This window comes from Pleurodeles waltl, chromosome 6 (assembly GCF_031143425.1).
Source record: "Pleurodeles waltl isolate 20211129_DDA chromosome 6, aPleWal1.hap1.20221129, whole genome shotgun sequence".
Classification (NCBI taxonomy): domain Eukaryota; kingdom Metazoa; phylum Chordata; class Amphibia; order Caudata; family Salamandridae; genus Pleurodeles; species Pleurodeles waltl.
In genome coordinates this window covers 1,511,001,792-1,511,017,809 of record NC_090445.1, presented here as the reverse complement: position 1 = coordinate 1,511,017,809, position 16,018 = coordinate 1,511,001,792, and the positions used below count along the sequence as shown (strand labels likewise).

The window sequence follows — 16,018 nt, the reverse complement described above, 5'->3', positions numbered from 1 at the left end:
TCATAACTTCCGATAGACGGACCAATTAGCAATTAGTGGGATGGTTTGAGAGACCCTAATAAAAAGTCATGACAAGGGGAGCGAAATCAGAAATGCAAGGAGACAGTTGATGACGTCAGGAGACGCTGTCCAAGGTGCTGCTAATTGGGCTTATATTCTGTGAGCCTGATACGTAACCGACCACTGATGACCTGGGGACAAAGACTGACTTGTTGCTGATCCATCCTGGATATGTAGCTATGAAAATGACTGACTAATTTTGTGCCTTTTCTTCTAGGTACCAACTGCGCTGTTTTTGTAGAAATTCTCTCTTAGGTAGATTTTTCCAAATTGATGTTTTTCACTAAATTGTTTTTGCATGAAGACCCCCATGCAAATGCTAATCTCGGTTAGGTAGGCTGACAGGGGCGACGTTGACAGTGACAAATGACTGACAAGCTCTATTGCTGAATTACATTGTTAATGCTGATATTCATAGCTTATGTTATTGTCTGATCACATATGTTTTTTTCCCCCTTCAAAAGATAATGTCTTCTAACTGATGAATTAATAAAGAATTGATTGAATAAACTTTGAATTAACAGAATGACCTAGAATTGTAATCAATAGGGAATAAAACTTGTTAACCTTTTCCATGAGTGATGGTTATTTCTGATTAATATGGTTTTCTTTTGGGTTTCTTAAGTGGTTGATATTGAATTATTGGGTCAGTGATCACTGCATGACTAGGATACTCCATGCGATTCAAAAGGTTCATCGACCTATACGTGTCCCCATCTAAGTTTACTTACTAAGGACTGGGCACACTAGCATAATCGTAGAGTTTGCCCGGAGAGGGCATAACCACATGAAAAGAAAAGGTCAGAAAGTAACGCAGTGTAACCATATATTTAGCTCCTAGAGGGCGTAGTGCACGACACATTTTTAGGGCTAGCAGGCCTACTGCAATGAAATGACAAAGAATACTTATGTACTTATGCTCAGTTAAGAATGTTTAGGCTGATGTTAAGTTGCTGTGGTGCTGCCTGAGCGTTCCAGCCACATCGGTTGGTGTGCGATGAGCAGTGGACAGAGGTGGTTTTGAGTATGGAGTTAAGCGAAATAAATACTCACATAGACGTAACTTTGGCTTCCACAACAGACCTTTTAAACACAAACTACTCCCAGCTATAAAACTACTCCCAGGGTTATTATTTTGGGGTCCTCGCTACCCTTTTGTGGGGACCCAGAAGTGATCTAAAAAGAAAAAGCATATTGTTGTGAACGTTTTAAAGGTGGTCCCATTATCCTAGGACCACCACAGGCTAAGTTATGAGTACCAAGGTTTTTATAAAAGTAATGCTCTGAAAAGGATTATGGGGTGCGTTTGTGCTTGCAAATACAGTAGTATGTTGTCTGTAGTGCTCAGAACATCCCCTAGAGGAAACCACAATAAAAAAGGAACTTGTAGGAAACATGGTCAAGTAACCAAATAGTTAGCCCCTAGATGGCATAACCACATGAAATGAGAATGGCAGAAAGTAATGCAGTGTAACCATATATTTAGATCCTATAGTGTAGTGCATTACACACTTTGAAGGCTACCGGGACAACTGCAATGATAACAAACTATAATGATATAACAAACAAGACTCTTAAAACAAAATTACTGCCTGCTGCAAAACAAAAGCTCCAGCCATGAAAGAACTTAAGACACGGTTTGGTGGGAGGGGTTATAATTTTAGGCTCCCCACTAACCTAGTGTAGGGACCAAGAGATGATGTTGACAGAAACAGCACACTGTGGTGAACGTTTTGAAGTGGTCGTCCCATTATCCTAGGACCACCACAGGCTGAGTTATGAGCAAAAATGTTTTGTAAAAGTAATGCCCTGCAAAGCATTATGGGGCGCGTTTCAGAGCCACAAATACTGTACTATGTTGATATGTTGACTGTAGTGCTCTAAACAGCCCCTAGAGAACAAAACAATGAAAATAGCATTTGTAAGAAATATGGTCTTGCAACCATATAGTTGGCCCCTAGAGGGCATAACCACGTGAAGAGAAAATGGCAGAAGTGATACAGGGTAACCATATATTTAGCTTCTAGGGGGTGTGGTGCCTTACACATTTTCTGAGCTAACAGGCCTATTGCAATGATATTACATACAAGGCCCTTAAAACACAAACTACTCCTAGCTGTAAAACACAAGTTCCAGCCATGAGAGCTTAGAAAGACAATGGTGAGAGGAGTTAGTATTTTGGGGTCCCCATTAACCTAGTATGGGAACCCAAGGAAGATGTAAAAGAAAGAGCACGTTGTCGTATACATTTTGGTGGTGATCCCACTGTCTTAGGACCATCACAGGATGAGTTATGAGAAAAAATGTCTTCTAAAACATAATGGCCTGCAAAGCATTATGGGCTGAGTTTCCAGAGTGCAGCAAATATTGTAGTAGTGGCTCTTCCACTGTGTTGGGAGAGCCGCTATGAGAAGGTTTTTTTTTTTTTTTAAACATAAAGCATTTATCAATTGCAAGTGTTTTTTGGGAAAGCTATGGAGCGTGAAGGGGAGAGACCAAAGAAATGACTCCGATTAGGTAACAATGTGAACAGCGCTTCAATACCGCTGATGGATTTTGCACTGCTGTTCCCACCATGGCTGCCAAGGAGCACGAAGGGGAGAGACAAAAGAAAGAATTTGTTCACATATGCTGAAGTATATATCGGCAACTGTGCAATGATCCATGCAACGAGGGCAGTCTGCAAGGCGGTCACAAAACCACCTATATGTGGGACAAACGTAAAGCATTTACCAATGACATCAAGAGATTTTTGGAAGGCACGAAAGAGAGAAAGCAATGGGTGCGATTATAAACCCACAAAATACTTACAACAGGTCAAAAAGCGTTTTCGCGCTCAACCTAAAAACAAACTACGAACCACAAGCAAGGGGCTAAACCAAACCTCGTTCAGTGTATTTTATGACAGGCAACAGGTCTTCAATAACATGTGGCTTTAGACAGCTAAAGCAGTCTGTTAGCAAGCCTCATAGAGAGGCTGTGGCTATTGAAACATCTAATATAATTAAAAACAGAATGTATTTTTTACAATACATATATGCGCACATATAATAAGACGCTCAAGTAGGTAATAGTGCTGCTAACTCGCAAAGTCCAAGAGCTACAAAAAACCTCAATGACAGAAGCAAATTAGAGAATAAAAATGAAAAATTTAAATAAAAAAAAAAAAAAAAAAAAAAAAAAAAATCCAATAAAAGCTTGTTTGATAAACACATTAGGTGTTAACAGGCCCGAAAAGGCTTTGGATTAAAACCCATAACTCTGCATTCCAATACTTTACGGATGTAGATGAAAACCATTAAAATACATTCCAAAGAAAGCCTTGCATCACACACAAAAAAAAAACAAAAAAAATAAAAACAATCATTGCTGGAGGGAAAAAAAAAACCTCAAAAGCCCTTTTTCAAACCAGCATTAAAACGAAACAAGGGCGGCAATATCAAACCAAACCCATTAATCACAAAATTATAAAAATGGAGCTGTTTGAGCCGTGGGGGGGGGGGGTTATCTGAAACACATGAAGATGATGCAGGTCTCTGCACCATTCACACATCGGGAGGGAGAAAGAGAAAGAGAAAGAGAGAAAGAGAGAGAAAGAGAAAGAGAGAAAGAGAGAGAAAGAGAGAGAAAGAGAGAGAGAAAGAGAGAGAGAGAGAAAGAGAGAGAGAGAGAAAGAGAGAGAGAGAGAAAGAGAGAGAGAGAGAAAGAGAGAAAGAGAGAAAGAGAGAGAGAGAGAGAGAGAAAGAGAGAAAGAGAGAGAGAGAAAGGGAGAAAGGGAGAAAGGGAGAAAGGGAGAAAGGGAGAAAGGGAGAAAGGGAGAAAGGGAGAAAGGGAGAAAGGGAGAAAGGGAGAAAGGGAGAAAGGGAGAAAGGGAGAAAGGGAGAAAGGGAGAAAGGGAGAAAGGGAGAGAACAATACCGCTGCAGAAACAGGATAATGGCAAATGATCAGGATATGAAAAACAATATTTGGAAATGCATATTTTTGTACAGAGGTCTTTAAATTCCCAACGAATATAAACACAAACTTTGTCCTGGGGTTTATCTTGTCCGTGCAGCAAATGCAGAAAGGTACATAAGCACAATCAATTCGTTACAGAAAATGCAGGTTTCAACAAGATGGCAGAAAAATCACCCACCAGACTTGAGAAGAACAGCAGGCGATCATGTCATGTTTAACTAAAATCTTGGCTTTAGCAGTTAGCTAATGAAAATACAGAGTAAATCAATGTGATGCATTTAATGATAAATGTTATTTAAACTTACTACTTGAACAATAGTTTGCCTACTTTGGTGTGATCTGAACCTTCCTCAGCCTCCACTAAATTAACACACAACTGGCAATGTTGCTGGCATCAGGACAGAGAAAGGTAGAAAAGCAATTGCCACCTCTCACATACATTAACACTAAGCGATGATCCCATTGTAACCATAGCAGTTTTCAAACCCATGAAGGGGCAGTATCGCGTTCTTACCTTAGACCTTCTGACCACAAGACAGTCTACCTCCAGAGTAGGTTCCTGCTGCGCAAACATGCTAGCCCTCAGATCAACTCACCCCGCCTACAGATAGGGATACTTTCTACATGGGCCAGCGCATCTCTGCCACGATCATAAATCCCCTGCTAAACCAGTTAACGAAAATATGCCGTGGATTAATTTGTCCTCTGACATGCGCGAGGAGAGAGTAGTCTTTCCAAGGCAGCAGTGTTAATATTCACTATAATCACAAAGCTCTTTATCATCCACGATGCTTACTGCTATCAATACCATGCAGGACCCACGCCCCCAAAACATGCTTAAAACTATTCATTAACAGAAATGTTAATGAACAGTCTCAGGATAATTATTAATGTATCAGAAACTTCTCAGGAAAATGAGTAAATGTAACATCCGAGACATTGGCAGAAGGATCGCACTTAAACCATAGCCTCCAATTCACCTTAAGTAATCAAATTTAATCCCATGTTTTATTGAACACTCAATTTCTGGTACTAGGTGAAGTGAATGTAGCTACATTCTTTTTTTTACACTTCATTGGCACATGCATTTTTCAATGATCTTTTAGACACGAATTCGGCTTACAATGAACAAAACTGTTTTGATTTCACCTTATACCTTTCACACTGCCATATGGACTACGGGATCATCTGGCCCCTTCAGGGTGTATAGGCAAACAGCACTGCAATTCTGGGGACCTATAGCCAGAATGCCACTGTATAACTGCCTATATGTTTTAATCCTTATTAAAAGTCTGTGTCTGAACCAGAGGCGAGGATTACACGGTCTCCCTTTATTTTTATTTTTTTACTTCAACATCCATTTCTTGTTCATAACACAAACTCTCTTTCCCACGAACACTAGGGAAAATAGAACTAAAAGCCGTGTCCAATCACAGTGGAGACTGCTCTTCAGTCAGGTCTCTCCTTTCATGCCCCACCCCTTCCCCTTTCTTTGCTGCTGGAGCAGACTTTCAGTTAAATGTCCCCAGCTCTCCCTTGCAATGCCCGGTTTATGTATCACTTTAGGGCTAATTCTTACTTGCCCAACTCGGTTTTTCCATGCAGCTGAACTGATTAGGCTACGGGGGCGTACTTTACGTGGCTATGATGGCTGTTTCGGCATTTGCGAGGCCGGGGCACACAGACAGATCCTTCGACCTTCAGGGGATGCACCTACCCTGCTCGAAGTTCTCACCTAAGACACGACACTTGTTTCACTCAGCAATCGGCAAGCTCGCTCAGCTCCTTAAATCTTCCCTATTTCAACAGAGCGGCGCACACAATCGCGGAGCCCCCATCTTAACCCCGCATGCGCCTTCGAGTTTGATGCCCCGTCTTTGGGTCTGTAGAAAATAAATATACACAAGAAGACTCAGACAGGGACACCACAGGCCTTAGCGCCCTATCCTCAACAACACACAAACGGTGCCAGTCCAAGCAATCTTGGTAATAGCGCAACAGCCACGTTAGACCTGGAAGACATTCTCCACCCCAGCACATAAGGTAGCCGCAGGTGACCGGCTGTTTGAGAAAATCCCTGGATAAAGAGATACAGAAACGCTTCAGGCCACAATGCCCCCTCCTGTCCCTGAAGGTGTAGGTAGCCCTTAAATGGACACAAATAAATATGGTCCCTTGTTGCCCAAATACAGCTGCCACTCAAAAAAAACAAAAAAAAATAAACATAAAAATAAAAAAATAAAGCTGGAGACCACTCCTTGCGCTTATGCCAGGATATAAACTCTTCGACATTACTGGCCCCTTCACTGAGATTTGAAATGGCTGAGGAGTCTGAAGACTTGAGCATCCTGTCTGGACATACTCTCCGTCTAGGTCCAATTATTTGGCCATGCTAACCACAGAATGTCCATGGAGAGACATGGGTCCCTTTTGATTAAGGTAGAACCCAAATGGGGGAGTGGACAACGTGATAAGATGCAGCAGCTGGGCTCAAGGAGGCTTGTTTGGCGATCAATTTATAAAATAACCTGGGAAGTGTCTCCACATTTACTTCTCTCAATTAGAAACAGGCCTCTGTTAAAATAATCTTTGCTCCAAAGGTTTTTCCGTGGGGCTGGTCGTGGTATTCGGCGCTCAGCTAGCTGCTTACACTCGAAATCCCCTTCAAAAGGGACAGGACTCCAGGCAGGGTAGCAGTGGCAAGATCCAGCCAGATTAGGGCGCTTCTTCAACTACAAATGCTGGCCTTGCTACAACAGCTCCAGTGGCAGTTTCAGAGGAACAACACACAAACAAGCCTCAACAATGAGTGTCCCCCCTCCCTCCTTACCGAATAAACGTAGGGAGCAGGTTGGCAAAATGTGCACACAACAGACACAACAGGCACACACGGACCATGGATGCTTCGGCCCTGCAGACAGTAACTTTGAACCAACTGATGCCTGTAGCCCAGACACTGTTGGTACTACACCAGAACAACTTTAAACCAGGCAAAAGCACTTTCCTGGTCTTCATTTACGATTATGAATTGGGCGCAAGCCTCAAGGATCACATCTTGGGTGGCATCCCTCGATATTAAGAAGGCATTTGATACAAAAAAGTAGACATGCCTGCTGGCGGTGAGGAGGACGTTGAGCATAAGGAGCAGATTCTTCTCTTTGGTTGGACTGCTATGTCACCCGACAGCAAGACTGAAAACCGGAAAAGTGCTCTCCAACTCCATAAAAATAAGCAAGTGTACCTGGCAGGGCTGCATGCTGCCCCCACTCATCACATTTGTATCTGGCGTGAAAACTTTGCAAAGCACACTGCGGTCCACAGGACCAGACTGGGGATTCGCATGGACAGATTGCGCAGAGTATCCCTATATGCTGATGATATCTTCCTTTATCTCCAAGACAATGAAACTAACATGATTGCCTTAGTAGAGGAATTTGTAAAGGTACCTGGCCTCAAGATCAACTGGTTTAAGTCCTGACTCTCTATCATCTACACCTCTGGCATGGCAATTCAAATATCTGGGAATTTGCATCCATCACTCAGATGATGTGATTACCAGCAATTTGGGATGGGCACTGACAGCTACTAGGTCCTCACTTATCTTGTGGTGCGGACTACCACCATCACCCATGGAACGTATGGCTATTGCCAAGATGCTGGTGCTTCTTAACCTTTTGTACTTCTCCACGAACAAGATGCTATTGACTAGACATTTCTTTATGGAACTCCAATCCTTATTTACAGATAGAATGCTCTGACCTTTGTAAGATTTAGTTGCTGCAGTAGAACTCCCACCCAGGCAGCTTCCTCCTGTACTCTGCCCTAACATGCCAACTGTCTATACTAAGGAGAAATTGTGATGTCTCCGAAACATTATGTGTTTTACTCATAACTTCTGGTGCATGGGAGGTTCCAGTAAGCAGTAAGTGGTCTCTACAAAGCAATGCAGAAGACAGAAGCCAAACTTAACCTAAAAGAAAAATGCGAAGGGGATACAGGACAAGAGCCATCACTCAGGGGGAATGTTGCATATCAAACAGGTGTCTCGCAACGTACGCCTACATTTTACCCAGTTCAATTACTTACACAGAGCATTTATGAACCCTGCTAAGCTCACACTTATGTATCCAACTGTCTCCCTTAGTTGCCAGAGGTGTACGAAATGGATGTACATTTTTACCACATGGTGTGGGTCTGCTCACAGGTAATGGGTTACTGGAATTGGGTGGCAACACATTTAAAAAAAGATAGTAGACACACAAATCCCATGTACTTCCTGCTGGGACTTGCAAAACAAAATTAACATTCACAGGTTTCTAGATCTTGCCCTTGTAATTGCAAAACTTCATATGGTCAGGGCGTGGGAATCTACACTGCCTCCTCCACTGGTCACAAGAAGTGACAACGTCTGAAGGAAAATGTACACAAAACTAGAGACCTTCACTAGATACACTGGGCCCCAATGAAAACCCCTCAGTGTCAATGCATTAAGAGGGTTTATAGAAGGAGGTAGAGGCCAAAAATGATGAGACCACCCTGAATCTAGATATGCTTACAACAGAGTATTACAGGGCCAGACAACAGATAGGATTCCCCTCTTGGATTTCACTTATCCGCCACCCTTACAAGCCACCATCACCTGGATGATGGCTGTCTCCTATTCAGACCCATCACCAGTAGATAAGTTGGCCATGTTACACTTTCTACAAGCCAGTTGGATAACTGTTCTGGGTTTATTTCTTTACACAGTTATTCCTCTTCAGTGTCCTTTCTTTCATAATGGCAATGCACACTGTAATGCAACTGATAATCCATTGCATGTATGATGTAACAAGCAAAAATATACATGAATTACACAGTATGGAGTTGTTAAAGCAGTAAAGAGCACTGGAAGTAAAGTTTGGTATCCAGTTCTGATGAAACTGAGATTTCAAATCAGTCGTCCACTTTTTTGGGATCTCCTCCTGGATCTGTTGACGAACCCCAACACACCGCCTCCTTTCCCCAACACAGCCTCGTTGTGGAGGGCACTCTGCTGTCACCTAATAAGCTGACAAGATGGAAAGTCCCAGGACCTTAGAAGCAGACAGAATAACTTTTAAAAAGCTGGGTAGAACCCTCAGACAACATACAATCAGCCTGGTTAAGACAGATGAGCGGGTGCATACTGATAGATGTGGATCCCATGGGTTCAAATGTTGTGCGTATACTGAATTTCCACTCCGATATCGAAGCTAAAGGATTGACTTATAGGTTGGTAAACTATTGAGGTATTTGACTCAATTCCTTCTGAAATAGATAACGTTACCAACGGGATGTCAATAGGGAACCTAATCTTATTTTCCTGACAAAACAACAGACAGCTATCCAAGAAAGACTAAGTAAGATAGCTATGTTCTTGTGCCTGTTTTTCTGCAGAAGGTTATGCAAAAAGCAGGCACGGACACCAGTATAGCTGGGGAGCACTCTGCTAGAAGGGCGATTCCTTATAAAGCTTTTGTGCTAGGCGAAAGTCTGGAGGACATAGTAAATGCTGTCATCCTCAGAATGACACTTAAAAGAGGTTTCCATAAGTATTGAAGTAGAGTAATCTTCACCTCCGATCCGCAGAATGAGAAAGTTCCTAGCTATCTAGATTACTTTTACATCTAAAACACACAAACATCTTCCATGCCTTGAAGGCTCTCCACTAGTCATCACTTGTGGGAATTGAAGGAAAGTGCCTTTCTGTACGATTCACCCCCAAAATTTTGGACTGGTGCTGTTTTTTTTCTTTTTTTTCTAAACTATACCTACTGGCTTATTTAACTATCTACAAGTCCCCAGTATATGGGGCAGCAGTAACCCAGGGCTAGTAAGTTAACTATCACTAGTAGGCTGTAGCAGTTAATTGTTCCACGACTAAGGTGAGAAGAAAACATAGATCTAGGTCTACCATTGCAGCCTAGGGGAGCACCTTCCAAACTGCCAACTTAACAGGGCAAAATAAACCCCGTTGCCAAATCCAAACTTCCCACTTATTATGATAAATCATCCCTAAGGAAGGCCTTGGTAGCCCACAAGGCTAATATCAACAAACACTGGCAAAGACAATAAGTCTCACTTATACAAAAGCTACTGCCTTGGCAATGTTTTTGAATGTTGTACACCAGTGTCGCTGCTGGCTAAAAGTTAGGGGCCTGTAGCATCAGAATAAAGTGGGGGAGTAGTGTTGTAGAGTGGCGTGAAATGGGGGGGGGGGGCCTAGAGCGGCGTGAAACAGGGGTGAGGAGGTGGGCCTAGAACAGCATGAAGCGGAGGTGGGGTAAGTGGGCCTAGAGTGGCGTGAAACGGAGGTGGGCCAAGAATGGCATGAAACAATGGTGGGAGGGAGCACAGTGGCAGAGGTAACTAGAGTTGGGTGGAACAGTGGGGGAGGTAACTAGAGTGTGGTGGAACAGTGATGGCGGGGGAACTAGAATGGGGTGGAACTGAGTGGGTGGGGGAACTAGAGTGGGGGTGGAACTGATGGGGGGTGGGGAGAACCAAGGGGGCATGGGGGGGCTGCACTAAAGTTGGGCAGGGGTGGGAAATCGGGCGAACTAGAGTAGACTGGAGGCAGTGGATTGGAGTGGGTTGGATGGATGGATTGTCTAGACTGGAGTGAAGTAGGGTGAGGTGGATTGGACTGAGGTGCGGATAGATTAGAGTGGGGTGGAGTGGAATCAATCGATCAGGATTTATAAAGCGCAGCTTCTCACCTGACAGGTTACCCAGGTGCTTGCTAGTCCCAGAGGCTTACTCAGCCAGGTCATGAGGGCCATTCAGAATTCTCGAAGCGATGTGATGGTCCAGAGAGACGTGGGAAGGCAGTTCCAGGTTTGTGCTGTGATGAGAGAAGGAGTGTCCTCCACTTCTGCTTCGGTAAATGCAGGGAGTATAGGAAAGTGAAAGGGAGGCAGAGCGTAGGCTTCTTGACGATTGGTGGAAGTTCAGGCAGTGGTTAATGTATGTGGGTCCTTAGTTGTGTAAAACCTTGTGTGTTTGGGTCAGCAGCTTGAACCGGGGTCTCTTCTGTACAGGGAACCAGTGTAATTGCCGGAGGTGGGGTATGTGATGTAGGTGTGTTAGGGAAGTCCAAGGAGGAGTCTGGCAGCAACATTCTTTATGGTCTGAAGTCTCTGTAGTGGTGTGGCAATTCCTATGTAGGAGGGGTTGCCGCAGTCCAGTTGGCTATTGATGAGGGCCTGCGTCACAGTGCGTCTTGTGGGCAAGGGTACCTACTTGAGGATCTTATGTAGCACGTACACAGTGACAAAACAGGAGGAGACTGCGTTGATCAGTGATGTCATGGTGAGCTTGTTGTCAAGGAGGACTACGAGGTTTCTGGCGTGGTCGGAGGGGATGGCCATAAGGAGTCGTTGCATGTGTGGCAAATACATGGTGAGGCAAAAGAGTTGCACGGCTGAAGAGGACCATCAAGGTCCAGGGGATTCGACCCTTGGAGGGGACTCCGGCATTAAGTTGCAGTAAGGCCTAATCAGCACACCTGGAGAAGAGTCCCATGTCGCTGGAGCAGCAGGAGACTGTCCTTGCAAGGATGAAGTGCTGGGGCTACTCTGGGCCTGAAGATCCCTTGGAGCATGAGACAAGTCTTGGTTGCTACAAGAGTCACAGCGCACAGGTGTACTCTCCTGCAAGGAGAGGCAAGGGATCACCTTCTCCCAAAATGGACAGAGAGGACCACCACCTGTGTTGCAGAATCCATGCAGTTTCAGCACATCCAGATGTTGCTGTAGGTGCCTGCAGATGTTGTAGAGTGACTCCTTCACTCCAGGGGAGATACCTTCTTGATTCTTGGTGCAGCTAGTCTTGCCTACCCCAGAGGTTGCACAGCCGTGGAAATGTTGCAGTTGCTGGAAGGAGCCCCAGAAATCATGTTGCAAGGAGAGGTTGTCTCAGAGTTGCAGCCTTGTCTTTTTCCTGAAGTGTCCATTTGTGATTCCAATGGCCAGGAGCAGAAGGAGATGATGCAGAGGAGTCCTGGTGGAGTCTTGCGCACCGAATCTGGGGACCCACAGCAAAGAAGTCCTTAAATAGCCCTAAAAAGGGGGTTTGGTCACTTTGCACGGTGACCACCTATCGGAGGTGGGGTCACTGGCGTTACCTCCCTGACCTGGCCACTCAGATGCTTCCTGGGACCTCTGCACATCTTGCTTTCAAGATGGCAGAATAGAGTTGCCACCTGGAGGAGCTCTGGGCACGACCCCTGGGGTGGTGGTGGACAGGGGAGTGGTCATGTCCCTTTCCTTTGTCCATTTTCATGCCAAAGCAGGGGCTGGTGTAAATCAGTTTATGCAAGGAGGGCACCAAATGTGCCCTTCGAACGAAACCGGTGGCTTGGGGAGGCTACCACCTCCCAAGCCCTGTAACATCTATTTCCAAGGGAGCGGGTGTTGCCTTCTCCCTCCCTCAGGAAATCCTTTGTTCTACCTTCCCACCTGCCTGAGCTGGTCAAGCAGCATGGGGGCAGAAATCTGTCTGAGGGGCTGCCCGCAAAACCCTGAAAGACTGGTAGGAGCAATACTGGGGGCGGGGGGGGGGGGAGAGGGGTGGAGGGGAGGAGTGTGGGTCCTCTAAGGAGCCCCCAAAGTGCATGGAATCATGTATTGGGGTATGATTCCGACAGATTTGACACCAAACATGCCCAGGTTCGGTACATTTGTGAAATTAATTGGCCATCTCTACACCTCCACCCCCTTGGTGCACATGCACACCGCAACCCGCTGGCCTTATGGCTAGAATGGCAACGTGTATCAAATACCTTCAGATTTAGGAAAAACCAAACCAAACCCAAACATCTAATTTTCTGTTTTTGTGTGTATACTTTGACTGGTAATTCTAAAAACCCGTTCTAATGGCCTTTCATTCAGACACCTTCAGCTACTGGCTTCATTGTCTCAAAATGAAGAAGGTTCCTGAGCCAATGTCAATCACATCTTGGATCGACCAATAAGACTAGGTTAGTTATTCATTCTTTTTATTAGTTGTTTAGGTGCTCATCATGCCCCCATTTAAATACTTTAGTGGTTAATTTACAGCTCAGAAGTACATGGTCATCACACATTGAGTTCTCATCTATGCGATGTATACATAGAGCAATATTTCTTGGGTCCAAGCCAACCGGACAGCGCAGCTGTTTGCTTTGCTAGCGACATCTCAGTGACATTTGGAAAGCTTTCTTGGGATTCATTCCACCCATTGCTTATCACTGGCTTTATGGTTATTTTAGGCTGTCCAGCTAGAGTTTGTCTCTTCCTTTGCCCAAACCCTACTTACTGTATTCTTCCACCAGTACTGGATTTCTGTAAGCAGGTCTTTGAATGCAGGCAAATGTGACAAGAACAAGATTTAAACACAGAGTTCAAATGTCTGGCTCGGTCTTTTAGGGAGCTTGGGGTCTGGTTTTCTCTTTCGGACTTCTAAGTGACAGGATTTATCTCGCAAATCATTCTGGCTACAGGGGTTGTACTTGAAGGCTGTACAACTGTACTTTTTTCCCTAGCACACAGCAAAATGTAAATGCCTAAATGAACTGCACACATTTCATTACATATTAGTTACAAAAGCATAAATAAAGCATGTTTTTGGGCATTCTGAAGTGTGCTGGAAATAAATTTCAATACGAGCAACACAAGTCAAGACACTAGGTTGTGTCCCTTCTACACATTGTTGTTTCTCTGCTGTATACTTTCATCAGTAAAACCTTAGGTCTGCAAACGTACTGGTCATTTCAATCGAAGATGTGTTGTATGTAATAGCAATATACTACCACACCATGCATAGTTCACTCCACGCTACACCACTGCAGTCCTCTATTATGCACCCTTCTACCCATGCACCGCATTACCCCTTCTGCACCACTGAACTCTATGCCACTCTATTGCAGTCTATGCCAATGCACTCTACGCCACTACACACTGCATGATTCCACACCACTAATGTATGCTGCACCACTTCATTCTACACTTCTGCACTCTACCCTGCACCAATCCGTGCCACTGCACTCTACACCACTTAACTCAAAACCACCCTACCCTGCACCACTGCAGCATACGCCACTGCAGTCAGCGCAGCCCACTCTACACTACTGCACTCTAAGTCAATGCCCTCTACACCACTTTCCTCAAACCTTTGCACTCTATACCAACCTACTCAGCATCACTACACTTCAAGCCTCTTCACTCTAGGCCACCGACATTACACCCTACGACATTCCACTCTAAGGCACTCCACTCTAAAACATGCCACTCTGACATTACACTAGGATATTTGGCTCGGGCATGCTGACACTCCACTCTATGACACGTACACCTTATATTCCCCACTCTACGGTATCCTAAGACAGTCGATGCAACTCTATATGCCATTCCATGTCACTTTACTCCACTCTCACACATGCCGTTTCCATTTCCTACACTATGCCACACTGATAATCTACTCTATGCAACACCATGTACGCCACTCCACACCATGACACTATGCCACTCAACGACACTGTGCCACTTACCTCTACTCCCTTCCATTTTACAACACTACTTCCTCCACAACACCCCCACCACTTTACTCCACACCATTCTACTTCACTCTACTAACTTTTAGCCATGCTGAACAGCAGCCACACTAGTGTACAAAATGCCCAAAACATATTGGTATAGCTAAGGTGAAAACTATTTACTTTGTCGAAGTTTATTTAATTATTTTGTGCTGCAACAGGTTTTCATTCCCTTTCGCATCACTTGAGTGTCAGGTCAAACCTATTGGATTTGTTCTAGTTACTGAAGTTCTCCAACTAACACCACAGTGGCGCATTTAAAGGAAGTGACACGGTATAGGTGTCAAAAGGGTACTTTCTCATTGTAACCAAATAACAGCATTCAAAATCAAATAACAGCATTCAAAATCAAATAGCAGCATTGTGCTCAATGTGTACGAGGAAACAAACCAACAGAACCTTAGTGAGCACCAACAGCGTACTGAAGCAAAGAATAATGCCCATAACTTATAAAATGAATTGGAACGCATTTTAACCAGACTGTACAGATGTACCACCTTGCTAGTCTAGCCATCTCTTCCCAAGGTGACAGCATATGTTGCACAGAAGGTCAGCAGATTAACTCAAGCTGCTTTAATCTGTCCTCCAAACAAATCCCATCAATGACATGGATAGCCGTCACTTGCAGCCAGGAGTTCAATCTAACTGAATCCAACCTCTTAGCAGGATGCACGCAGTCATTGCGGTTCCATTCAACATGACCAGAGAAACGATTTAGAGGAAATATTCAAATTACAATGGAATACAATAAAGTCAAAGTGGCATCCACAACATGAACCTCGCCTGATGAAAGGCTTAACCTTATCCTGCAACGCAAAGAAGTGGAAACAAAACTAAGATGAAGGCCAAGAACTCTGTTATATTCCAACAATATTATTTTCTGGTTGAAAACAACCTAGTGCTTATTTCACGCTTTATCCATTATTACAGGAGCCGTCTGCGATGTCAACAACAGAAGTCACCTTCTAGCTTTTAGGAAACATAAAAGTCTACAACGTGAACTGATGTTACTTGTGCAGCTCAAAACCAGTCATCTTAAAAATCCAACTCTCTTTCTGAACTGCACACGGACTCAACATCTGCTCGTCTTTTCATTTACAATTGTCAAGGATAGAGGGAGCCTTTCCTTACTGAATCCATAAACGGTTAACATGCTGGCATTGAAATTAAAGTGCATTTCTACGATGTTGACAATTCGTGAGCCATACCAAAAAACACAAGTGTATATTTTCGTTCAAGATTTCAAATTTTGTTTTTATATTATTAGGATGTAGTGTAATTTGGTAAACAGAATTAAATAACTTATTTTAAGGCATTTAAAAAAAAAAAAAAAAAAAAGCAGATACTTAGATGCAGATGCCCAGACCCATTAAAAATATTGATATGCTTTTGGTCTGTGTATGAT

The 16,018-nt window shown here is 43.9% G+C and overlaps 1 protein-coding gene across 2 annotated transcripts in view; it reads right to left on the bottom strand.

The window, feature by feature from the left end:
* The window catches only part of GNB1 (G protein subunit beta 1), a 360,950-nt gene that overhangs the window by 306,611 nt on the left and 38,321 nt on the right, over positions 1-16,018 (bottom strand). The window contains exon 1 of one of the 2 annotated variants that reach the window (XM_069241010.1): positions 4,534-4,651. The exons of the other annotated variant lie outside the window; for it this stretch is intronic. The gene's annotated coding sequence lies outside the window, so the exon portion shown is untranslated. Of the gene's footprint in view, positions 1-4,533; positions 4,652-16,018 lie in introns of those variants that run through there. 2 annotated transcript variants of the gene reach the window in all.